At 45.3% G+C, this 25202-nt stretch overlaps 1 long non-coding RNA gene across 3 annotated transcripts in view; it reads left to right on the top strand.

Moving 5' to 3' along the window:
- Positions 1 to 2877: 2877 nt before the first annotated feature.
- The window catches only part of LOC102631992, a 52457-nt gene continuing 30132 nt past the window's right edge, over positions 2878 to 25202 (top strand). For all 3 annotated transcript variants that reach the window (XR_003952884.1, XR_001782681.2, XR_003952885.1), the window contains exons 1-2: positions 2878 to 3246; positions 6408 to 6550. This is a non-coding gene — a long non-coding RNA (uncharacterized LOC102631992). The remainder of the gene's footprint in view (positions 3247 to 6407; positions 6551 to 25202) is intronic.

Here is a 25202-nt window from a genome sequence, read left to right as displayed (position 1 = left end):
CCACCCCTTCTCTCTTCCATTTTTGTCTGAAAACAACGTGGGTCACTTACACACTGCTAGAGCTCAACTTCTGAGTGCTCTCTGAAATAAGTCATTTAAATCAGTCTGGGTGGTTTGCATGGGGTCAGAAGGACAGGTACAGGGAGGCCAGTTTCACTACTGAGCCAATCTAGGGCTGCCAACCAGGAGTCTGCCCAGATTGCTGAGCCTGGAGATGAAGGCTGGTGAGAGCAACAGTGTCAGCAGCGGCTCTGCTTCCTGCTGCTCCCTCAACTTAAGAAGCAGGGCTGCAGTCATGAACTCCTCCGCTCTCTGCAGCCCCTATCCACAAGGACCCTAAGAAATAAGGGGTCAGCCCTGGAGAAAACAAAGACTGGAAAGGAAAGCATTTGCAAATAACTAAGATGTACCAAGCTCAAACATATCGCTGGAGACCTTAACATGAAACGAGAATTAGGTCTCTGTCCTACCCTTTAGAGCCTCATGTCTGTCTTCACAGGCAACGGCTATCCTAGCTACTAGGACTCCCCAAAGATGCTTCATGGTTATGAAATCAAATACACTAGTGTGTGTGTTCTTCTGAAATACAGGTGATAGCATTTACATTTTAATTATAATTTTATACTCTGTGTGTGTGTGTGTATACACAGATGCCACAGCTTGTATGTGGAGGCCAAGAGAACAACTGGAGGGGGTCGGTTCTCCCCTTCCAACATGTAGGTGCCAGGGATCAAACTCAGGCTTGGTGGCAGGTGTCTTTACCCACTGAGTCCTCTCACTGGCCCTAGACAACAGCATATTAACACTCTACAGAAAACTTTAAAATAACTTCAAACCATGAGTTTCATATCACTTTCACATAAAGATATGCCCCAATTTTTAAAAATACCCAGGTAGCCGCCGAACAGTAGTAGTGCACGCCTTTGATCCCAGCACTTGGGAGGCAGAGGCAGGCAGATTTCTGAGTTCGAGGCCAGCCTGGTCTATAGAGTGAGTTCCAGGACAACCAGGGCTACACAGAACCCTGTCTTGAAAAACCAAATAAACAAACAAACAAACAAAACAACCAACCAACCCAGGTAAAGAGTTTGCCTAGCTGGGCTGGCGAGATGGCTCAGTGGTTAAGAGCGCCGACTGTTCTTTCGAAGGTCCCGAGTGCAAATCCCAGCAATCACATGGTGGCTTACAACCATCCGTAACAAAATCTGATGCCCTCTTCTGGAGTGTCTGAGGACAGCTACAGTGTACTTACATATAATAAATAAATAAGTCTTAAAAAAAAAAAAAAAAGAGTTTGCCTAGCATATTCAAGGCCCTGAGTTCAACATCAAGCATCACACACACTAAATAAGCATAAATATTCAATTTTATAGACTTTGGTTTGGTTTCTTTTTCTTAATTTTTTTTTTTATTTTTAAAGATTTACTTATTATATATACACTGTATGTAGCTGCCCTCAGACACTCCAGAAGAGGGAGTCAGATCTCGTTATGGATGGTTGTGAGCCACCATGTGGTTACTGGGATTTGAACTCCTGACCTTCAGAAGAGCAGTCGGGTGCTCTTACCCACTGAACCATCTCACCAGCCCGGGTTTGGCTTTTTTCGAGACAGGGTTTCTCTGTGTAGCCCTGGCTGTCCTGGAACTCACTCTGTAAACCAGGCTGGCCTCGAACTCAGAAATCTGCCTGCCTCTGCCTCTGCCTCCCAAGTGCTGGGATTAAAGGCATGGGCCACCATTGCCCAGCTCTATTTTGTATTTTAAGTGACCTTTTATTAAATTATTTTATTTTTTGAGACAAGGTTTCTTTCTGTAACTCTGGCTATCCTGGAACCCACTCTGTAGGCCAGTGGGCCTGAAGCTCAGCTCTGCCTGCCTCTGCCTCCCCAGCGCTGTGATCAAAGGCATGCGTCACTTGGTGAGCTATAAGTGACGTTTATGATAAACAGTCGGTCTACATTTTAAAACCCCATTCCAAGCATCATCTCACTAAACACTTCTGCCTGTATTTTTGTTTACTTAAATATTTCGTTTGCTATTAAATCTGTAGGTCATATTTCTAAAATTGCTAAAGCAAAAACTATATACATTTTTAATTTCATGCTCCTTTTTACAGTAAGTGTAAGTGGGAGTGTCTATCTCCTTAAAGAGCCATCCAATCTACACACCCAAATCACTTGACAACGCTCTCAGAGGGGCAAAGGGCAGGCCTTGTAAGTACCAGTGTTTAGAAACTGAGACGCAACAGAAACTACCACATATCTAATAGAGCCTGAATCAGACTCTGGTTTCTAGATTTTTCAATCCAGGAGCCTAACTCTGGACACAAGGACGGCTGTTTCTCAGAGGTCAATTCACTGACTTCACACTGGTGCTGAAGCAGGGCTCTGGGTGGAAAACCGCCTGCAAACACCCAACTCCTACAGAGTCAGACATCCCAGCGCTCAGGGGCCCCATTCAATTCTCCCCTGATACCGTAGCCCCGATTTGAACACTTGGGGTAATGAGGAGCTCATATCTCTCAGGCTACCCCCATCCTGGGCTAGGTCCCACCTTCAAAGTCTTCTTGTGCCGACACGGGATCACTAGTGGTCACTCTGCGCCCGGAGTCAGGGTAACACCTCTTTAGGCTGTTTAAAAACATAGCAAAATCAACCCCTCCTCATAGCTCGCGTTTCCGCCCCTACTCCGCACCGTAGACGCCTCAGAGGCAGGGCATCCAAGAGTATGACCTTTCAGGCCTGGGCGGCCTCTCCTCAGGCCGCAGCTACAGCGTCGGCAGAGACTCCGGCTCGTTAGAATCAACCGCGACGCTCGGGCGCCATCTTGTGTCCATTCCTCAGGCCTATTAGTGGCAAATTGGAAACTACATTTCCCAGTGTGCCTAGCGCAACTGCACAGGCGCAAAGAACGTCCTCTCGTTTCCATAGGAACCTCGACCCCGAGTAATCCGGACAGTTACTCTGAGCGGTTTGTTAGAATATTGCTCCCTCAGATACAAAGGAGGTAGGACCGGGTTTGCAGACAATTACAGGGACAAAGTGGGGAACTTACCCTGCTACCCGGGACCAGCACTGCCAAATTCTCCTGGGTGTCCTGGAGTCCACGCGCTCCCGGGGCCTCGGCGTCCTGAGGAGTTCGGCGAGACCAGAGTTTGGCTTTCTGACCTGTAAGGTGCCTCTCGCCTTGAGCCAATTTCTAAATCTTGTCACCCTCCAGAGGAGGGCCTACGCGGCACACACACAGGTACTCCTCGGGAACGAGCAGACAGTGGGCGGGGATGGTGGGTCAAGTTGAGTGAACGTGGAAGTAGAATCCTGCCTGGGAGGAGACCCGTGCTAGATGTCTCCAAAGAAGTCCGAACCGCAGGCTGATCCCCAGTTTCAGTATTCGTCCTTGTTCCGCCCAGTACAATTGGGTTTGCGCTGGAATAGGAGACAAATTCCTTTATTTCATTTAACAGAAGTTTCAGTCTCTGTAAAATAAGGAAGGTACTTGAGCTGTGGTGGTGCACATCTTAAGAAGAAATTGATCTCTCTGAGTTCAAGATCAGCCCGACACACACACACATCGAGTCCAGGCCAGCCTCAAAAAACAAAACAAAACAAAATAAAATGGCATTCAAATCAAAAAATCCTCAAGATGTTTTCTAGCCATGCAATTTAACCTACAACTATAGTTGCTGCCTCTCCCCAAGTGCAAAGAAATAAAAGGGAGTGGAGGGTGGGGAATGAGATGATTTAAGCAAGACTCTCAGCTTGGGATGAGATCTAGTCGACCTAGGTGTGTGATTTGGGTATAGGTTTATGTGCATGAGTGTTTTGTCTGTCTGTATGTATGTGCACCATGTGAGGACCTGGTGCTAATGGAGATCAGAAATGATGTCAGATCCTGTGGAACTGGAGTCAGTGATGGTAATGAGCCCCCCATGTGGGTGCTGGGAATCAAACCGAGTCTCTGCAGTAACAAGTGCTCTTAAGTGCTGAACTAGGCCCCCACCTCAGGTTGTGTTTTGTTTGTTTTGTTTTTTGTTTTTCAAGACAGGGTTTCTCTGTGTAGCCCTTGACTGTCCTGGAACTCACTCTGTGGACCAGGCTGTCCTCAAACTCACAGAGATCCCCTTCCACCCACCCCCACCTCTGCCTCTGCCTCCCAAGAGCTAGGATTAAAGTCCTGCACCATCACTGCCCACCTCAGGTTTTTAATGATTAAATGAGATAACATTACATTTTTAGTTCAATGCCTGCATTCAGTAAGCACTATTCTAAGACTAGTGCTTCTTAGAATAGTCCTAATTTCAGGGCATATCCATTCTTCTCAGGCAGGATAGTGAAGAGGGAGCTTGAGTGTACTCCTGCAGGCAGGGTTCAGTGCCGAAGGCCTGTGCGGTGCACTTCCTGGCACAGCATGAGGGGGATTCAGGGTCCAGCGTCAGAGGGCGGGAAAGGTGCTTTTCCTCCCTTAGGATTCCTAGAGGATGTGAGTACTTACTTGTTATATGAAAGTCACTGAATATACTTAAAATATTTTTTTTAATTTTATTTAATTTGTGAGTGCTCCATCTGCGTGTTCACTTGCATGCCAGAAGAGGGCAGCAGATCCCATTACAGATGGTTGTGAGCTACCATGTGGTTGCTGGGAATTGAACTCAGTTCCTCTGGAAGAGCAGTCGGTGCTCTTAGCCACTGAGCCATCTCTCCAGCCATTACAAAACATTTTCGAAATATTCATTTTTTTATTTGATGTGTATGGGTGTTTGGCCTGTAGATGTCTGTACATAACATTCATGCAGTGCCCACAAGGGACAGAAGAGGGCGTCAGAGCCCCTAGAATTGGAGTTAACAGACAGTGTGCGCTGCCATGTAGATGCTGGGAACGCAACCTAGATCTTCTGCAAGAGTGGCCCTGGACTGCTAAATCATCTCTCAGGCCCCAAATGTTCTTTATATTCTAATCTGAGTATTCCATATCGTCACAAAGACGCCTCGATTCAGCTAACAAACATTTTTGATGTGGATGCTATGCCATAAAACATTTGTTTGTAGATTTTTAATTTTTTTTACTTTGTGTATATGTATATGCATGGTTGCATGCATGTATGTATGTATGTATGTATGTATGTATGTGCATCATGTACATGCCTGGTATGAAGGTTAGAAGAGGGCATCAGATCCTCCTGGAACTGACATTACAAATGCTTTTGAGCTTCCATATGGGTGCTGAGAATAAAACCTGGGCCCTTTGCAAGAGTAACAAGTACTCTAAGCCACTGAGCTATCTCTCCTAAACCTCCCCCTACCCCCACCCCAGCACTTTAAACACCTATTATGTATGTGGTACTGTGTGGGTACTCTGAGGAATGTGATGATGTATATAATACAGCCTTTGCTCCCAGAAAACATAGTATCTGACAGAGACGTGATCATGAGTCCAAACACTTAAGTAAAAATTCATGTAGCATTCGAGGTCTAGGTCACTGTGCTCTGGAGATTCCAGTGCAGGAGAGACCACTCCCAACTCTCAATATGCCTAGAAAATGAGGGTGCTTCCCGTGGGTTTCCTAATGAAATGTATTAGGAAGCATAAAACATATAGGTCAAAAATTAGGGGGAAGGAATTCTGAGGACCCCTCTCAGCTTGTGACCATAGAAGAGACCTGTCTGCGCCCTTACAACATGGTCTTAGAAGACGGTTCTGGTGATTGCTTTATTCTCTGCCTAATGTATGGTTGGCATACAATGAGTTATTTCCCTGTAAAGAGGAACCAGGCTGGGTACTTAATGACCCTCGGCTTTCATACATTCCTATAGGAGGAAGGACATGATCAGGCAGGTGATTATGGGGCAAGAGCCAGATTGCTGGGATATTCTATACACTACCAGCCCACTGAGAAAACAAGCTAATAGTCTCTTAAAAGTGTAGAAAGGTCTATGGACCTCCTTTCCTGGAGCTTCAGGGAAGAGCTACGATGGGAGGATCGAAACCTAGACCATGAGGCAACCTTAAAGAACAAGGAGGACACCCCTTCATTTCAACCCTTTCCCCATAACCATTTGCCTCCTGACTGTAACCCCCTGGCAGCAGGAAGCTCTGTCTACCACACCAGGTAGGCACCAGGCTGCTGCAAGAGCATGAGCACCAGCAGCGTCATCTCCAGGTGGTGTGGGGGCCCTGCTTTTCTCCTAACCCAGCAGTCAGACTTCAGAGACAGGGACGCAAGGCGGTGGTGTGTCTTAAGCGAGGCACAAATAGACAAGACTGCAAGGAGGACAGGGCCTCTTTACAAAGGTCTGAATTTTCCAGTCCTCTGGCTTGAGGTGGGTGAAAAGTCACCTTCAAACCAGGGAGACCGTGGAGATGGCGCACAAGAGGGAGAGTACACAGCCACTTGCCTTTTCTGTCCCTAGATATGGGATGGTTCAGAGCTTCAGGGGACAAGTGCGTCCTTTATTGGAAACAAACCAAGGAGGCATCTTATCTCCTGATGACCCTTGTTTGTACCTGGAGCCCTGCTGTTGCCCTTCACTTGCTTCTTCTCCACAGACTGCAGGTAAGTGCTTGTACAGTGTGTGAGATTCTTTTGCAGCTAGCTGTCATATGAAGCCTACTAAGTTCAGGCCTGGGGGTAAGAAGTCCTGATCATTCCACGTCTGCAATTAGAGGCCTGTGCCAGCAGGCTTCAAGAGCATAATGGTCCTCGCTATTGCAAAGCACTGCCACTTACATGAGATCTCATTTGGCCTCAGCAGCAGATTCTTGTGAGATAGCTTCACTTTCCAATCTGAAGGTCCTATTTTTAGGGTATAGATCAGAGACTTAAATGATGGTGTCAAGTCCAGTAGCCTTCCCTACCTATTATCACTAAGGGACTGGAGAGGCCACGGTCCTTAGCTGGATTCCAGAAAGCAGCTCTCTCTTTCCAATTCAGTCAGAATTTCCTGCCTATTTTCTACTTTGACAACCAACTTTCCACGCATAATTACCAGATTGTGATGGTCTTTCTTCAAAAATCTCCCTTTTGATCCTATGTCCTTGCCTTAGTCCCTGTCACCATGCCTTCATGGTTCCTAGGGCTTCACTGCTGTTTCTAGGCTAACAACAGGTCATGTCATTCCATCAGCCCAGAGACTAGGCTCATCTCTTGGAAGCATTACATTATTTCCATGTTATTCCATGCCCAGTGCCTGCAGTGCGGCTTTCTGTGGCCCGGCCAGTGCAGTGCTGACTTTTGATTCCTTCATGACTCGGGGCCATTTTCACACTGGCACCAGCCTGCCTTTATAGCTTTGTCTTGCAGGAATCCTAGCCTTGTGTCTCTCTGTCTGTCTCCTTTTCTTCTCTTTTCTATCTTCCTTCCTCCCTCCTTCCCTCCCTTCCTCCCTCCCTCCCTCCCTCCCTCCCTCCCTTCCTTCCTTCCTTCCTTCTTTCTTTTATTTTTTGTTTGTTTGTTTGTTTAAGACAGAGTTTCTCTGCATAGTCTTAACTGTCATAGAACTCACTCTGTAGACCTGACTGGTCTTCAGCTCAGATCTGCCTGCCTCTGCCTCATGAGTACTGTGATTAAAGGTGTGGGCCCTCACAATGGCTGTTCCTTTGAAAAGCTTTCAGCTCTTTGTGCTCATTGTTGTTGCTCACTCTGCCTAGACAGGACCCTTCTAACCTTACCTTTATACCTAAGAAATGTTTGCAGGAATGAGGAGAAGGCTAAGTGTAGAAGATGTTTGCCATGCAACCCTGATGACCCAGATCCCTAGAATCTGTGTAAACTCAGGCACAATAGCATAGGTACGTGTAACCCCAGTGCTGCTGTGGGGGAGAGGAGAAAACAAGGGGACCTCTGGAAGACTGGTGCATGCTCAGTAAAGAAGAGCTATCCTGCCTCAGAGAAGGTAGAAGGCAAGGACCAACACCCAAGACTGTTCTCTAGCCACCACCTGCATGCTGTGTGGCATGTGTGGATCCACACTAGCACACAGACATATCATACATATCCACAAAACAAAGTATTAGCACATCAAGCACATGGTCAAGGCATTTCATACAAGTAAAATAAAAACAAATAAGTCTTTCACAAACTTAAAAGTAGGGCCAGGCCGGGGAGTGGAGGCGCATGCCTTTGGGGGCAGCCTGGTCTACACAGAGAAATCCTGTCTCAAAAAACAAACAAACAAACAAACAAACAAACAAAAACACACCAAAAAACCAAACCAAACCAAAACAAAAAAGCCCTTCCCCCCCCCAAAAAAAAGTAGGGCCAGGCAAGGTAGCCTGTTCCTTTAATCCCAGCACTCAAGAGGCAAAGCCAGGCAGATCTCTGTGAGTTCCAGATCAGCCAAAGCTACATGGCAAGACCCTGTTTGAAAGAACAGGGGGCTGGAGAGATGGCTCAGCAGTTAAGAGCACTGGCTACTCTTCCCAAGGTCTTGAATTCAATTCCCAGCAACCACACGGTGGCTCACAACCATCTGTAATGGGATCCAATGCCCTCTTCTTCTACTGTGTCTGAAGACAGCTACAGTGTACTCATCTACATAAAATCAATAAATATTTAAAAAAGAAAGAAAGAACAACAACCGAAACTATACTAACAAATTAAAAATGGAGCTGACAGGATAGCTTAACATGTAAACACACCACCAGTCCTGGCTCTCTGAGTTTTATTCTTGGAACCCACATAGTGGAAAGCGGAAGGGAAGAACCGACTCCCTCAGATTGCTGTCTGACTTCCACATGCTGTCTGTGGCACAAGTGGGCTTCCCTTCCCTGAGATAAATAAATAAATGGTTTTTGTTTGTTTGTGTGTTGCTGTGTGTGTGTGTGTGTGTGTGTGTGTGTAAAACCCTGGCTGTCCTGGAAATCAGATATCCACCTGCTTCTGCCTCCCATGCACTTGAATTAAAGGTGTGTATCACTACCTGGCCATAAATAAATGTAAGAAATTAATGTAAAAATAAATAAAACGGGCTGGAGAGATGGCTCAGTGGTTAAGAGCACTGACTGCTCTTCCAGAGGTTCTAAGTTCAATTCCCAGCTATCACATGGTGGCTCACAACCATCTGTAATGGGATCTAATGCCCTCTTCTGGTTTATCTGAAGACAGCTACAGTATACTCATACATTAAATAAATAGTATTTTAAAAATAATGTTGGTAAAAATATGCATAACATAAGATTTACTATTTTATCCCTTTTTGTAAAATAGGTCTTTGCTATATAGTTTAGGTTGGCCTTAAACTCTTCCTGATTCAGCCTTCTGAGTGTTGAGATTCAAAGTATGCACTACTATAATTTACTTTAGTCATTTTAAAATGTATAAATGGGCCAAGCATGGTGGAGTATGCCTTTAATCTCAGAACTTGAGAGGCAGAGGCAGGTGAATCTCTGTAAGTTCAAGGCCAGCCTGGTCAACATAGCAGGTTCCAGGACAGCCAGTGTTCTGATAAGAGAGCCTGTCTCGAAAAATCATCATCAACAACAACAACAAAAAAAACCAAAGTACATAATTGTTTGGGGGCTGAAGCAGTGCCTCAGTGGTTAAGAGTAGTTAAAAGTTTCAGAGGACCTCGCTTAGATTCCCAGCATCAACGTGGTGGCTCACAACCCTCCTTAGCTCCAGTCTCAGGGCATCTGATGCCTTCTTCTGACTTCTGTAGGCACCAGACATGCATGTGGTGCACAAACATACATGCAGACAAAATATCCATACACATAAAATACATAAATAAAACTTTGAAGTATAAACCAAGTAGGTGGTGCATGCCTTTAATCCCAGCACTTGGGAGGCAGAGGCAGGCAGATTTCTGAGTTCGAGGCCAGCCTGGTCTACAGAGTGAGCTCCAGGACAGCCAGGGCTACACAGAGAAACCCTGTCTCAACAACACATCAATTTGTTTGTTTGTTTGTTTGTTTGTTTTTTCAAGGCAGGATTTCTCTGTGTAGCCCTGGCTGTCCTGGGATTCACTCTGTAGACCAGGCTGGCCTTGAACTAAGAAATCTGCCTGCCTCTGCCTCCCAAGTGCTGGAATTAAAGCAAAAAATTTTTAATTAATAAAATGTTTAACAAATATATAATTGTAGCATCAGCCATTTTCACAGGCTGCAGCTGTAGCTCAGTGGCAGAGCACTTGCCAGTCATGTATGAGTGAGATCCTAGATTCAGTCCCCAGCGTTGCACACACAAAGTACATTTGTAATGTTATACAGCCCTCAGCACTTTGCGTGCCTAGGAACTTTTCATTATCACACACAGAACCTTGCCTATGGTACAGTATGCTTTCTGTGAATTTGCCTCTCTAAGTACTGCTGTAAATGGAATCTTACCTTATTTGGGCTTTTGTGTCTGGTTTAATTCACTTAGCATAATGTGTTCAGGTTTTAGCCAAGTAATACCATAATCCAGAGTTTTGCTCCTTATTAAGGTAATGGTAGTCCTTTTTACGTGTATATACAGTTTATTCATCCATTCTCATGGTTTTAGGCATTTGGACTCTTAGCTTTTGTTGTGAGTAATGCGATTGTGGACATTGTCTCATGCCTACTTGAGTCCCTGCCTTCAGTTAGTCTGGTGCACACCTAAGTGGAATTCCTAGATCATTCTGTGCAACTTTGTGAGGAGCTGCCAAACTGTTTTCCATACCAACCAAGAAATAACAAGGAAAGTCTAGACTATCGACCGCGTCACAGTAAACAAACAGGACACGATAGCACTATCTGGACCATCTCCTCTATCAAAAACTTGGCCCTTCTGTTGTTTCTTACCAAGTGATAAGTTGAAGCCAGGTGGACATCCTGTTCCCCAGTAATCTATCAACCATTGGTTTTATTTTTATTTACTTTGGGGGGGCAGTAATTAAAGGGTTCCTGTGTGCTAGGCAAGTAAACTGCACCCCTAAATCCTCAACCACCAGTTTTAGCATCAGGTAATAATCTTACTTAAATTATTTATTTTACTGTACTTGTAAAATTGTGTAATATTTCTATATTATGCGTTTGATTTATTTAGTAAGCTATTATTTTCCAGTAAAAAGGTTTTTTTCTTGTCACATTTATCCCTGCATATTCAATGTGTTACATCATTGTTTTTGAGGACTTATTTATTTTATGTGTGTATGTCCCTGCATGTATATATGTGCACCATGTATGTGTGGGTGCTCACTGAGGCCAGAAGAGGGTATTGGATCCCCTGGAACTGGACTTATAGGAAGCTGTGATCTTTGGGGGATGTAGGTGCTAGGAACCTGGACCTCCTGCAGGAGCAGTACCCACTGAGCCACTCTCCAGCCCCACATCATTCTTTCTGGTACTCAGATGATCCTGTATTTGGGCAGTAATAGCTCCGACAGCTAGCTGACCCTAGGTCTCTGAGCACGTTGTTGCTTCCGTCTCAGTACAGTGTTCCAGGTACACCTTGTATCACCCTGATGAAAATAAGCCATTTATCCAACGATCCTTAGGTTTTTTTTAAGCAGGGAAAGCTGTTTTCAGAAACCTAGAGCAACTCCAGATATGCTGATTGCTACAGAGTTGTGTTGCTTCTAGGCTTTTTTTTTTTTAAGATTTATTTATTTTTATTATATGTAGTTACAATGTAGCTGTCTTCAGACACTCCAGAAGAGGGAGTCAGATCTCATTACAGATGGTTGTGAGCCACCATGTGGTTGCTGGAATTTGAACTTCAGACCTTCAGAAGAGCAGTCAGGTGCTCTTGCGTACTGAGCCATCTCACCAGCCCACTTCTAGGCTTTTATGATGGATGGTAAATGGGAAAAGATATTGATTTTTAGGACTGCTGATTCAGACAATAGCAGAGCCCTTCCATTGTAAATGGCTCTAAAATTGGGTAAAGTATATATGGCCACTATTATTGGCTTTTACAAATAAGTAGAAATGATCCCTAAGGGAAGGAAAATATTTGAGGTTAACCCCAGATAACAGGCTCCTCCCCTTGCTTGGCAGAGCACAGAGCTGACACTGAGGCAGAGCACAGGAGTTCTGCTGCACTGGAAGGCAGAGCTCATAGTGGAGGGCCACCAAAGCATGGGGAAATTCAAAGGCAAGCTGCAAGAAAGACAGCCATGCAGAGTGCCCAAGTCTGTGTGTGGCTTCTCTATGGAGCCTTAGCTGAGGCTGGCTATGCAAGTGCAGGGTGACTTTGTGAAGGTGACAGAGATTCACTATTGCTGGGAGGCTGGGAGTGAAGTGGAGATACAAAAGATCCCATGGTCCTATGAGGATTTGCATTGTGGGTTAATCAGGATGAAAACACCTCACTAATATTCTGGTTGACATTAGACCTCAGTGAAGCTATGCTGTAGGAATAGAGACCATGACCTAGAAGCTGGGAAGGCAAACTAGAGGCTGCCCAAATCTGGCCCAGCACAAGCCACTTCAACCTGTGTATTTGCTTGCCTCCTCTTTCTGCCTGATCTGTACTACAGTGACAGAGACAACATGGGCTGGAAGATCTGGACTCACTGTCTTGCTCTTTTCAGAGGTCAGCTCTTTTTTAAACCCTTTGGTAGAACAAAGCTACACCAAGCCTGTCTAATACAGCCTAAAATCAAGTTGTAAAAAGATGAAGGAGGGGAGACTAGAGAGATGGCTCTGCTGTTTAAGAGCATGAATTGTTCTTTCAGAGGACCAGAGTTTGTATTAGTACTCATGTTGGGTGGCTTACAAGCAGCTCCAGGAGATCCGGCACCCTCTGTTGGTTCTGTAGGCACTTACACAGGCACACAGACACATAGACACACTGATGCATGTATACACACACATGTTCAGGTAAGACATTCATGAACAAAAAATAAAAATACAGTGTTTCCTTAAAATTTTTAATATTTGCCAGGCGGTGGTGGCACATACCTTTAATCCCAGCACTCGGGAGGCAGAGGCAGGCAGAGTTCGAGGCCAGCCTGGTCTACAGAGTGAGTTCCAGGACAGCCAGGGCTACACAGAGAAACCCTATCTCGAAAAACCAAAAACGGGCTGGTGAGATGGCTCAGTGGGTAAGAGCACCCGACTGCTCTTCCGAAGGTCCGCAGTTCAAATCCCAGCAACCACATGGTGGCTCACAACCATCCGAGATCTGACTCCCTCTTCTGGAGTGTCTGAAGACAGCTACAGTGTACTTACATATAAATAAATAAAATCTAAAAAAAAGAAAAAAGAAAAGAAAAACAACATCAACAACAAAAAACAAAAACGAATATGAACAGGCCCAGCTTGGTTACCCATGCCTTTAAAAAGAAGAGCCCACATATTGCATAATTCTACTTATTTATTTTCATGTCATATTTATTCAGTGTCTGAGTATTTTGCCTGCAGGTATCTCTGCAGTACATGCATGCAGTACCCACAAAAGCCATAAGAGGCATCATATCCCCTGGATTTCTTTTTAAGATTTAGTTCTTTTTCTTTTATGTGTATGAGTGTTTTGCCTGCATGTATATATGGAGCATGTGTGATCCTGGTGTCCTGGAGGTCAGAGAGAGGGCATCATATCCCCTGGAACTGAAGCTACAGAAGGTTATAGGCTGCCATGTGGGTACTGGAATTGAACCCAGAACCTCTACAAGAGCAGCATGTGTTCTTAACTACTGGACCATCTCCCCAGTCCTGCATGATTCTATCTGTGTGTGAGATGTTCAGAATAGGCAAATCCATAGAGACTAAAAGTATGTTGGCTGTTGCCAAGGGGGCTTGGAACTGACTGTCGGTAGCTGCACAGTTTCTCTATGGAGTGATTGGAATGTTGTTGAATCATGTTAAAGATATGGTCCCCTGGTTAAGATCATGTACTGCTTTTCTGTAGGCCCCAAGTTGAATTCCCAACACACACATCAGATAGCTTACAACCACCTGTAACTCCAGCATCAGAGGAATTAGTCTCTCCTGACACCTGTGCTCATGTGCACATACAATAACCCTTGCCACACACACATAATTAAAATATTTTTAAAAAAGATTTGTAAATTACGTATACAGCATTCTGCCTGCATGTATGCCAGCATGCCAAAAGAGAGCATTAGATCCCTTTACAGATGGTTGTGAGCCACTATATGGTTGCTGGGAATCGAACTCAGGACCTCTGGAAGAGCAGAGCCTTAACCTCTGAGCCATCTCTCCAGTCCCATCATAATTAAAATCTTTTTAAAATTCTTCTACATGAGTTAGTGTTTTGCCTGCATGTGTATCTGTGTGAAGTTGGTGTTCCAAACCACTGAGCCATCCCTCCACATGGACCGCTGAGATGGCTCAGAGAGGACAAACCCTTGTTGCCAAGTCTGACAACCTAAGTTCAATCCCCCAAACCCACATAAAGGTAGAAGGAGAATCAGTTTCACAAAGTTGTCCTCTGACTGCAGACTTGCACATATACACATCTGCCTGGCCCTCTGGCTACACACCTGTACACATAGATGTCATGCCTTGCCCTCTGGCTACACACCTGCACACGTACACATCTTCCCTGCCCTCTAACAGGACAGTGAGCTTTCTTTTTTCTTTTCTTTCTTTCTTTTTTTTTTTTTTGGTTTTTGAGACAGGGTTTCTCTGTGTAGCCTTGGCTGTCCTGGAACTCACTTTGTAGACCAGGCTGGCCTCGAACTCAGAAATCTGCCTGCCTCTGCCTCCCGAGTGCTGGGATTAAAGGCGTGCGCCACCACGTCTGGCTTGACAGTAAGCTTTCTTAACTGCTAAGCCATCTGCCCATCTGGGCATTTGCCCACACAGACATTTTAAGAAAAATGATGGAAACTTAAAAGACCAGCACCACTATTTGTTGGTGTGGATATAAGGCTCTTAAACCACCGCCACTCTTCAGTTCTGGGGATGGAGCTCTGACTTCACGCATACGAGGTGCCAATGCAGCAGCATTTGGGCCACATCCCCTAAAACTGTCCTATATGTTGGTGAGAATGTAAAATGGTAGACTCATTTTGGGAGGTGAATTTACTCATTATTCTAAAATTTAATATACATGGGATGGAGAGATATCTCAGTGGTTAGGAGCACTGGCTTCTCTTCTAGACCTGGTTGGCATGACAGCTCACAGTCCTCTATAACTTCAGTTCCAAGGGATCTGATGCCCTCTTCTGGCTTCCATGGGCAGCAGGCACACACACAGTACACAGATGTACATTCAGACAAAACATTCATACACATGAAATAAAGTAAGTCTTTAAAAATAAATAAAATTGAATACACATATGATATACAACCCAGTAATATGATTTTTTGGCATTTACTCAAGAGAAAATAGAAAACATTATACAAAGACTTGTCCATGAGTGTTTATAACAGCGTTATTCAGCAGGATTCAAAACCAGAAGTAATTGAAAGTGTCCACCAGCTGACAAATGGCTAATGCATCTGGGCTTCCTCACATGATGGAATATTACTCAGTCATAAAAAATAAATGAGTTCAGCTTGACTCATTTGTGACCTGCCTCTGCCCCAGGCCTATGGCCTGTGGCCGTGGGACAGTCATCAGCTATTCCTTCATTCCTGACTAGGCCTGGGTAACAAAAGCCTTACTCTTCTCTGGCTAACTGGTTGGTGAAGTTCAAGCCCCTCCTTCTATCTCCAGATCTCACTCCTGAGCCATCGCTGCGTTACTCACATCCACTCCCTAGCTGCTATCAGGGAGGGGCAGTGTGGCCTGAGCCTGTAACCCTGCTCTGCTCTCACTGGTCCCCAACTCACAGTGACAGAATGCCTGACGCACAACGGTGTGGCTGGACCTCGTAGGGATTACTCATTTTAATCTTTAAAAATGTTTTGTTTGAAAAAAAAAAGTTTTGTTTGGGGAGTGGGGTCACAGTTTTGGGGTTTTGGTTTCTTTGAAAAACCCAGAAGTATTATAAGAATATGTTTTCATCCTGATGCCAGGTGTGGAATCTGGGGCTGCTTCAGACTGTCTGCAGCAGCTGACTATGATTTGCCTCATGCTCTAGCAGGGGTGTGATCCCGACAGCCGCAGACAGTTCCCTCGATAGTGTGACATTTGGAATTATGGAGACTTTTCAGAGGGTGGCCCCAAGAGGCTGAACATTGTTTGCTGTCACTCGTTGTGTTGTTTGTGTGCAAAAAAGAAACAAAAAAGAATTCCATCTCGTGACTGTGAAGATCAAACTTGCTCCAAAGAACTTGACACCCCCTAATCAGCAGGAGGTAGCCTGACAATAACTATAACCCTTTCCTTTCTACCCTTTTTTCTCTCCTACCTTGTGCTATGGTGTTGAAAGGGTAAAATAAAAAGGAGAGCTGGGGAAGGGTAGAAGAAAGAAAACCCCACAAAAAGTCAGGCTAAAGGGGTGGGACGTCCATGTGTAGGTCAGAGTACACCTCTGTGTGCTGAGTCATTCCTCTGAGACATCTGTGTGGGTTACAGGAAGAGAATTGAGCTTTCTGGGCTCGCACCTCCACCTGCTCAGCCATCGTGTGAGCCCTCTTACAGGTGAAGTAGAAAGCAAGCAGGCTCATGGTGGTGTTTCTGAGAAATTCTAGGAAAGACAACATATATCTCTGGTTACAGAAACCAAATTGTGTGTGACGAGGGAATACATACAAAGAAGAGGAAGAAGATTTCTGGGCTGATGGAACGTTCTAGATTATCATGGTATTGGTGGTTAAGGTAGTTTATACATTTGTCAGAGATGTACACTTAAAATCAATTTTGGGGGCTGGGTGTGTATCTGATCCCAGTTGCCTAGTTTGAACAAGACCCTGGGCTTGATTACAATACTGCCAAAAGCAAAGCAAAACAAACAAACAAACAAACAAAAACCGGGTAATGTTGCAGATAAATTATATCTCAGTAAAGATGATTTTTTAAAATTCACATTACTCACATATCTAACTCCAAATCCCACCTTGGAAGGTTTCCTTCCTTCCTTCCTTCCTTCCTTCCTTCCTTCCTTCCTTCCTTCCTTCCTTCCTTCCTTCCTTCCTCCCCCCCCCCTCTTTCTCTCTCTTTCTTTAAAAGATTTATTTATTTAATGTGTATGAGTACACTGTAGCTGTCTTCAGACACTCCAGAAGAGGGCATCAGATCTCATTACAAATGATTGTGAGCTACTATGTGGGTGCTGGGATTTGAACTTAGGATCTCTGGCAGAGCACTCGGTGCTCTTACCCCTGAGCCACCACTCTAGCCCTAGAAGGTTTTCTCCATTTTTTTTCAAAGCATGTGACCTTTTGGGAGGAGGGCTGTCAAGACAGGGAGGGTTTCTCTGTGTAGTCCTGGCAATTCTGGAACTCGGGGGTCCTAAGTTAAATATAAATATAAAGATGTACTAGAACATCTTTTACATAGTTTCATAGCTCAAGAACCAAACTGTATGAGATATCTGTGGATCTCCCTCCACTCTCAGCTAACCTGGCATGTCTACTTTCCCTTTCCTTATGTTTTTATTTATCAAATACATAGTTTACTTCCCTTTCTTTCCTAAAACAAAGTGGGTTCCTATGTATTTTACAATTTGTCTTGGACATCAATCACTGCACATCAGCCAGGGAATCTTCCACATCTCTAGCTATGAAGTCACAGTGCGCAGCCCCCTGTGGACAGGGTCGCAGGCTGTTTTCAGTATTCTGCCATTGACACAATACCACACTGAATAAGCTTGTGCACATGTTGTTTTGTTTGTTGAAGCAATTCTTCAGGGTTAGTTGGAGTATTGGGATTGTCGAGTCAGCAATGAATGGCATGTCCTCACACTCCTTCAGATCCTCCCAGAGCCAGGCTGTTCTGAGCTTCTGCCTGTCTGCTGCTCCTGGATAGCAGAGGGGGCTGTCCAGGACATTAGAGTGGAGCTGAGCTTATTTTTATGAGATAGAGCAGGGCTATTTCTTCCTCACGCTACCACACCTACAGGTGTCCCATATGTGCTTGTTTCGTTTGTTTGTTTGTTTAATGTATGTGAGTACACATAGTAACATAGATGCACCAGAAGAGGGCATCAGATCCCATTGCAGATGGTTGTGTCAGTGCTCTTAGCTGCTGAGCCATCTCTTCAGCCCTATATGGGCTTGTTAACCAACTAACTGCAAGTGTCTGTGTTCATTTTAGAGCCATCATTTGAACTTCTGCTGACTCTGTTGTCTTGACAAGTTGCTCCTTGTCCCACTGTTAGGGCATTACCAGGTAAAGGGGAAACTAAGCCCGCTAGAAATAACATTTTGAAAGGATAGGACTAGGTAGAAATCCCTTATCTCTCAGTGACTGTAACACAGAGAGGGCAGCATTGTGAGTCCAGACATAGCTACAGAAATGTTGCAGTATATGGAACAGTGGCCTTTTACCTCATGACACTGCTTCCTCCTCCTTCTCTTCCTCCATCTTCACCACCACCACTGCCATCACCATCATTACCACCACCACCACCACCACCATCACCATCATCACCATCATCAATCACCATCACCACCACCACCATCACCATCATCACCACCATCACCACCACCACCATCATCACTACCATCATCACCACCATCACCACCACCACCATCACCACCACCACCATCATCACCATCATCACCATCACTGTTGTTTTGTGACTAGGTCACAAAGAGCCCATGCTGACCTCGAGCTCACAGTATAGCTGAGGCTCCCAAGAGCCGGAATTATAGGTGCTTGGTATTTCTATTATTTTTAATATTCTTTAAACACATAGGCATGAATTTGGTAATGAGGTTTTTTTTTTTTACTTGATTGACAGGTGATTTAATTAAATAATTCAAAGTTACTGCTCAAATACATTTTTTTCTATTTTTTCCTCTTTTTCTGAGACAGGGCCTCATGTTTTAGCCCTAGCTGGCCTGAATTCACTGAGTAGATCAGGCTGCTTTTAAACTCACGGAAAGCCACATGCCTCTGCCTCCTGACTGCTGGGATTAAAGGCACGGGCACTGTACTCAGATTTACTCCCAATTTCTAAGGCACAAATTATCTTCCTGTCAAAGGCAACTAATATTATAAATGTATCTTCTAATTACATGTATTCATTTTTAGTGGCAGTGGGGCACTGCCATGGTGCATGTGTGGAGGCCGGAAACAGTTTGTGACATCGGTTCTCTCCTTTGGCTGTGGATGAGGAGACAAATCAGGTTTGGTGGCAACTGTCTTTACCACTGAGCCATCTTGGTGGCAACTGTTTCTACCACTGAGCCACCTTGTTGGCAACTGTCTTTACCACCAAGCCATCTTGGCAGCCCTAATGGCAAACAGTTCTTGGATGCCTTTTTAGAGGTACTGTATCATAAGGCAAATTGTGTGTGGGGGCAGGGGAGGGGGGCTGGGATCAAACCCACGGCCTTACACATACTAAACACATTTTACTACTGAGCTACACGTTCAGCCTTATATGTACATACTTTTGCTCAAATGCATACTTTTCTGCAAATCTTTCCCTCTATTATATGTCTTAGAATTGAGTCAAATCAGCATTGAGTCAAATCAGCTAGTTCTGAGCAACTGTGGCACTTGTGCAGCTTTAGAGCCATCAGGTGTCAGTGCTCAGACTGCACTCTTGGCACTTGTTTTTGGTTTTTTGGGGTGTTGTTGTTGTTGTTGTTTTTTGAGACAGGGTTTCTGTATAGCCCTGGTTGTCCTAGAACTCACTCTGTAGACCAGGTTGGACTCGAACTCAGAAATCTGCCTGCCTCTGTCTCCCATGTGCTGGGATTAAAGGCGTGTGCCACGACTGCCCTGCCACTCTTGGCACTTTTATGCCTTTATGTTCTACTCTTACAAAAAGTGTTAGTTAGACAGGTGTTTTCCACACACAAGTGGACCTGCCTGATAGGTTTCTAGACAGAGGATGAAAGGGATGCATCTACACTCATTATTTCAATGAAAGATGTGAAACTAGTATCCTTGGAGTTGGTTAAGTTTGCACTTCAGCGTGTGGGACTGTAACGGTAGCGTCCTGGCCGGTGACCTAGGAGCACATGGAGAAAAGTTGGACAGTGCCAAGCGCTCTCAGCATGATGACTGTCTCTACTATGTCCCTCGGTGCACTGAATAAGCTGGCCACTGGAGGCCTAGGCTTGCAAACAGGAAAGGGTCTGCTTCTGAACTTGACAGCAGAGTGATTTAGGTAGAGCCTAAGTTTCACTAAAGCTTAGGAGCAGCCTTCACACTGTAAATTATTTCACAGCCTGGAGAAATAAACCAAAAACAGATGTGAACATGGCGTGGGAAGGTTGTCAGCCGTAGAACTGACCCTTTGGGGGCGGGGGGGGGGGGCAAAGATCAAACCCTCTCTAGCAGTGAGGTCAATAGTATGTCCTAACATGACATACCACAACAAACACAAACAGGCCACCACAGGCAACAGGGAGGGGTCCTTAACTCATCTTAGGCAAGGCTTCACAGAGAGAAAACCAGGGTGTAGAAAAGGCTAGAGGCAGCAAAAGTAGAAGCCATTAGCACCTCATAGTGAGGTGCCAGAGATAGCCTCAAAGTTAGAGCAGCATTGCCTTTCCCATCAAGTTACAAAGAGCCAAACATGGACCCAAGAAGGACTTGGGACCTGGAACATCGTGTATAATCACTTGAACCCTGCTGTGGGCTCATCTGTCTGGTCCTTAGGCAGCCTCTGTGAGCCCTCCTCTCAGGCTTGCCCTGGCTGGCATCATGGTCTGAGGGAGGATGAATGCTGCCACACCTGAGTCAGTTTGAAGGAGTCAGTGCTCCCTCAGGGCTACTGGGGTCCCCATCATTGTCACGGTATGGAGAAAGCCCAAATAGATGTGGAATGTGGATTCATCTCCTCTGTTCCTCCTAACAGCGCCTGTCCAATAGCTCTGCAGCCAGCCTCCTCCTCCTCAGCCTCATAACACTGCACCTCAGTTTTCCTGCCATACCAGGATCTTCCTCTTTGGTTGGCTGGATCTTCTTTCAACTTCTAAACAGAACTTTCCTAAGTACTGTCTTTGGTCTTCTTGTCCCACCTTTTCCTGTCTCTTTTCTCTCAAAAGATTTACCCATACTCTTGGGGTCAATGGTCACTTCTGTGCCCAATCTCTTCTGTCTCTGGATGTCATTCCTCCCCTGTCCTCGCTTCTGGACCTAACTCTGTTTACATTGCCAACCAAGTTTTCCCTCTGGATATCTGTCATCACCTCTGAGCAACCATGTGGAAAACCGAGCCTGTTCCCCTCCCATATCTGCTTTTCTGCTTGCAAATCAGTGTTCTTTCAATCACACAAACTCAAAAGCCCAATCTGATGCCACCTCCTGTTCCCAACTTCCTTCATAAGTCTTTGTCCTTCCCTTCCTTTGTCCCCATCAATCCCAGGTCTTAGCGCTCCATGTCTAATATTCATTCAGTAGCTTCCTATTTGGTTTTTCTCCCTAGGACACTGCCCCCCTGCTCGAAGACAAACACTCTCTCTGTCTGTCTCTCTGTCTTTCTCCCCTGCCCGCCCCCCTCTTTTTTTTTTTTTTTTTTTTTGAGATAGGGTCTCTCTATGTAGCCCTGGCTATCCTGTAGCTTGCTATGTAGACCAAGCCAGCCTTGAACTCACAGAGATCTGTCCGCCTGTGTCTCTAGAATGCTGGGATTGAAGGTGTGTGCCACCATTCTGGGTGACAATCTTTCTTTCATTCTTTCATACCTGGCCAGATAGACTTTTTAGGATGACTCTTTTACTTTTGTCTCTTCTACCCAGAAACCTTCAAGCACTCACTCCTATTGCCATGGCTCAAGAACCCTTTCTTGGCCTCAGCTTGCCCAATTGGCTGTATCACACATGACAGAGAGTACAGGCTTGGAGCTGGACTCTAGGATCAAGCCTCTCTCATGTCATGTAGCTCACTTTCTCTGCTCCGGTGACCTTTTCAGAATTGCTGTGTAAGAAGTGTTAAAGTTGTGTCTAGAGTAGCTGTGAGATAAAATGCACACAGACCAGTGCTAGACAAATAAGTATGTCTTTTGGCTTTTTTTTTTTAATGTTGTATCTCTGTGTATCCATGTGTAGCACTTGTGTGCCTGGTGCCAGCAGAGGCAAGAAGAGGGTGTTAGGGGCTGGAGAGATGGCTCAACGGTTAAGAGCACTGACTGCTCTTCCAGAGGTCCTGAGTTCAAATCCCAGCAACCACATGGTGGCTCACAACCATCCATAACAAGATCTGGCACCCTCTTCTGGAGTGTCTGAAGACAGCTACAGTGTACTTAGATATAATAAATAAATAAATCTTTAAAAAGAAGAAGAAGAGGGTGTTAAATCCCCTGGCACTAGGATTACAAGTGCTTGTGAGATGCCGTGTGGGTGCTAGGAACCAAAGCCAGCTCCTCTGTAAGAGCAACAACTACTTTTAACCTGCATAGCCATTTCTCCAGCCCCCTAGATAGCTTTTGATTGTACTACCACAATACACATGACATACTCTGCATACATCATGAGTGCCTGACCATACATGTCTATCTTAGTTTGATTTTTATTGCTATGATAAAAACAGTGACCAAAAGTAACTACAGGAGGAAAGGGTTTGTTTCATCTTTTTTTTTAAAGATTTATTTAGAGGTTTATTTACCGGGCGTGGTGGCGCACGCCTTTAATCCCAGCACTCAGGAGGCAGAGGCCGGCGGATTTCTGAGTTCAAGGCCAGCCTGGTCTACAAAGTGAGGTCCAGAGGTCCAGGACAGCCAGGGCTATACAGAGAAACCCTGTCTCGAAAAACCCAAAAAAAAAAAAAAAAAAAAAAAAGTCTTCAGACACAACAGAAGAGGGCACCAGATCCTCATTACAGATGGTTGTGAGCTACTATGGGGTTGCTGGGAATTGAACTCAGGACCTCTGGAAGGGCAGTCAGTGCTCATAACCACTGAGCCATCTCTCCAGCCCTTGTTTCATCTTATACTTCCAGTCCACCACTGAAGGAAGTCAGGGCAAGAACTGAAGCAGGGCAGGAGCCTAGAGGCAGGAGCTCAGGCAGACACCATGGAGGACTGCTGCTCACTGGGTTGGTCCTGTTGGTTTGCTCAGTTTACTTTCTCATACACCTTACCCCACTTGTCCATGGGTGGCATTACCAACCATGGGCGGGGCTCATCCACATCAGTCATTAGTCAAGAAATACCCTACAGGCCAATCGGATGGGAACATTTTCTTAGCTGAGGTTCCTTCTCAAATGATTCTACTCTGTGTCGATTTGACAAAAACCTCCAAACATCCCCCTTCCCCAACACCCATACACCTGCACACACACACACACTTTGTTTGCTCAGGCCAGAATGCTGGTCTCGGCCTGCAGGCTCTAGCTTACTCTTCAGGGACTGGATCCCTTCCATTTCCCCTGGCTGAGTGCTTAGTTACTGTTACCAGTGTTGCTGAGACTGAGCTAAGCTGTGATAGGTGTCAGAGGCTTATGAAGCCAGCCTTAGGCTGCACAAACACATCTTCCTGAAGGCTTTTACTTTTATGTTAAGACAGCTACTTCTGACACATCACTAGAGTCTGGAGTCAAATGTAAAATTGGCAGATTTAATAATAATAATAATAATAATAATAATAATAATAAAACAAGCACAAAACTACTGAGAATACCCAGAGACTGCATTAATTCTGTCATGGAAGCTCTAAGAAGGAACACTGTGAACCCAAAGGCTTGGTACAAATAAGGGGCAGCAGGGTGACTTGAGTGCAGCGGGGGAGTCATGTCCACTGGAGGCTTCTGCAGAATGGTGCTATACACTCCTGCCTCCGATGGTTCCTGAGAACTGGGCACCTCTGTGTCTCTAGATTCCTAGGTTGCCTGGGGGCAGCACTTGTATTACATGAGGTTTTTTGTTTTTTGTTTTTGTTAACTCTCCCCATATGTAGGCCTTATCTCATCAAGTCCATCCTAAACATCTGGAGTGCAGGTGTTTGGCTAGCCTGGTGGGCAGCTGTGAAGGCTGGCTTTGCTGTTTGCTGGCTGTGCAGAGCATTTTCCCGCTCAGCCTCAGTTTCTTTATCTGTAAAGCATAGACAATAATTAATGTTCTCAGGCTTCAACTAGTAACACGTATGCAGTATTCAGCACAGCAGGTGGCAGGACAAGCGCTTAGCAAGCATACCATGCTACCCAGCATTGCCAGGCTCTCGGTGAGCCAGCTGCTCCTCCAGTATCCCCACCCCTCAGGACATCCCTTCCCTATACTACTTTTGCATGCTCACAGTCATTTACCTAGAGTTTCCAGTCCTCCCAACTGACCTTAGCAATGACCTCCCTGACTGTGCATCACATCCTGTCAAAGGCATCACTCTTGATTGTGTGCACTGTGTAATTAAGCTGCTCTGCTGCTCCATCTAAAACAGAAGACAAAACAAACTGTTCCTTTGATCTCATCCCTTTCCAGCTATCACTGCAGTCTCCGGTCCTTTACGGTAAAATGTTCCTCAAAGTATTGGCATGTGCTCACTTCGGCGGCATACACACTGAAGTTGGAGTGCTAGGATGGCATAAGAATCAGTAAGACGCACCAGATTTTTCATCCTCACCATCCAGTGTTAGAGTCAAAGCCACTCCTGCCATCATCCCTTCCCTAGCATGATAATACAATCAAACCAAAGAACAAGTTCCCAGTTCTCCAGGCAGGCTCTTAACTCACACCACAAAGCTGCTCTTACCAAAGTTTCCAGGGACCTCTGTGCGGCTGAACCCTCTCAAATTGCGTTTTATCGGCTTCTTGGGAACACCTAACGGTTGACACTCTGCTGGGACTCTCGAGGCTCCCCATCACCTCCATTGCTCTGCTCTTCCTTTGGCTCTGCAGGCTACCCTCACCCCTGTCTCCTTTGTCTCAATCTCCCACCTCCCTGGCCTAAAAGTAGGGGCTGGGCTGTCCTTGGATCTCTCTTTTCTCAATACTCTTTTTTTTTTTTTTTTTTTTTTTTTGGTTTTTGGAGACAGGGTTCCTCTGTGTATCCCTGGCTGTCCTGGAACTCACTCTGTAGACCAGCTGGCCTCGAACTCAGAAACCCTAATCCTAACCCTAACCCTAACCCTAACCCTGCTTCCCAAGTGCTGGGATCAAAGGTGTGCACCACCATTGCCCAGCTCTCTTAATACTTTTAATATATTGGCTGATGAATGGACTTGGATTTTTTAAGACAGGGTCTCTCTTTGTAGCTCTAACAGCCCTGTAACTCTCTACATAAACTAGGCTGGACTTGAACTCACAGAGATCTTCCTGTCTCTGTCTTTTGAGTGC

Source organism: Mus musculus, chromosome 19 (genome assembly GCF_000001635.26).
Source record: "Mus musculus strain C57BL/6J chromosome 19, GRCm38.p6 C57BL/6J".
Lineage (NCBI taxonomy): Eukaryota > Metazoa > Chordata > Mammalia > Rodentia > Muridae > Mus > Mus musculus.
Note: the sequence above shows the minus strand (reverse complement) of the source record. Positions and strands in the feature narration are given on the sequence as shown.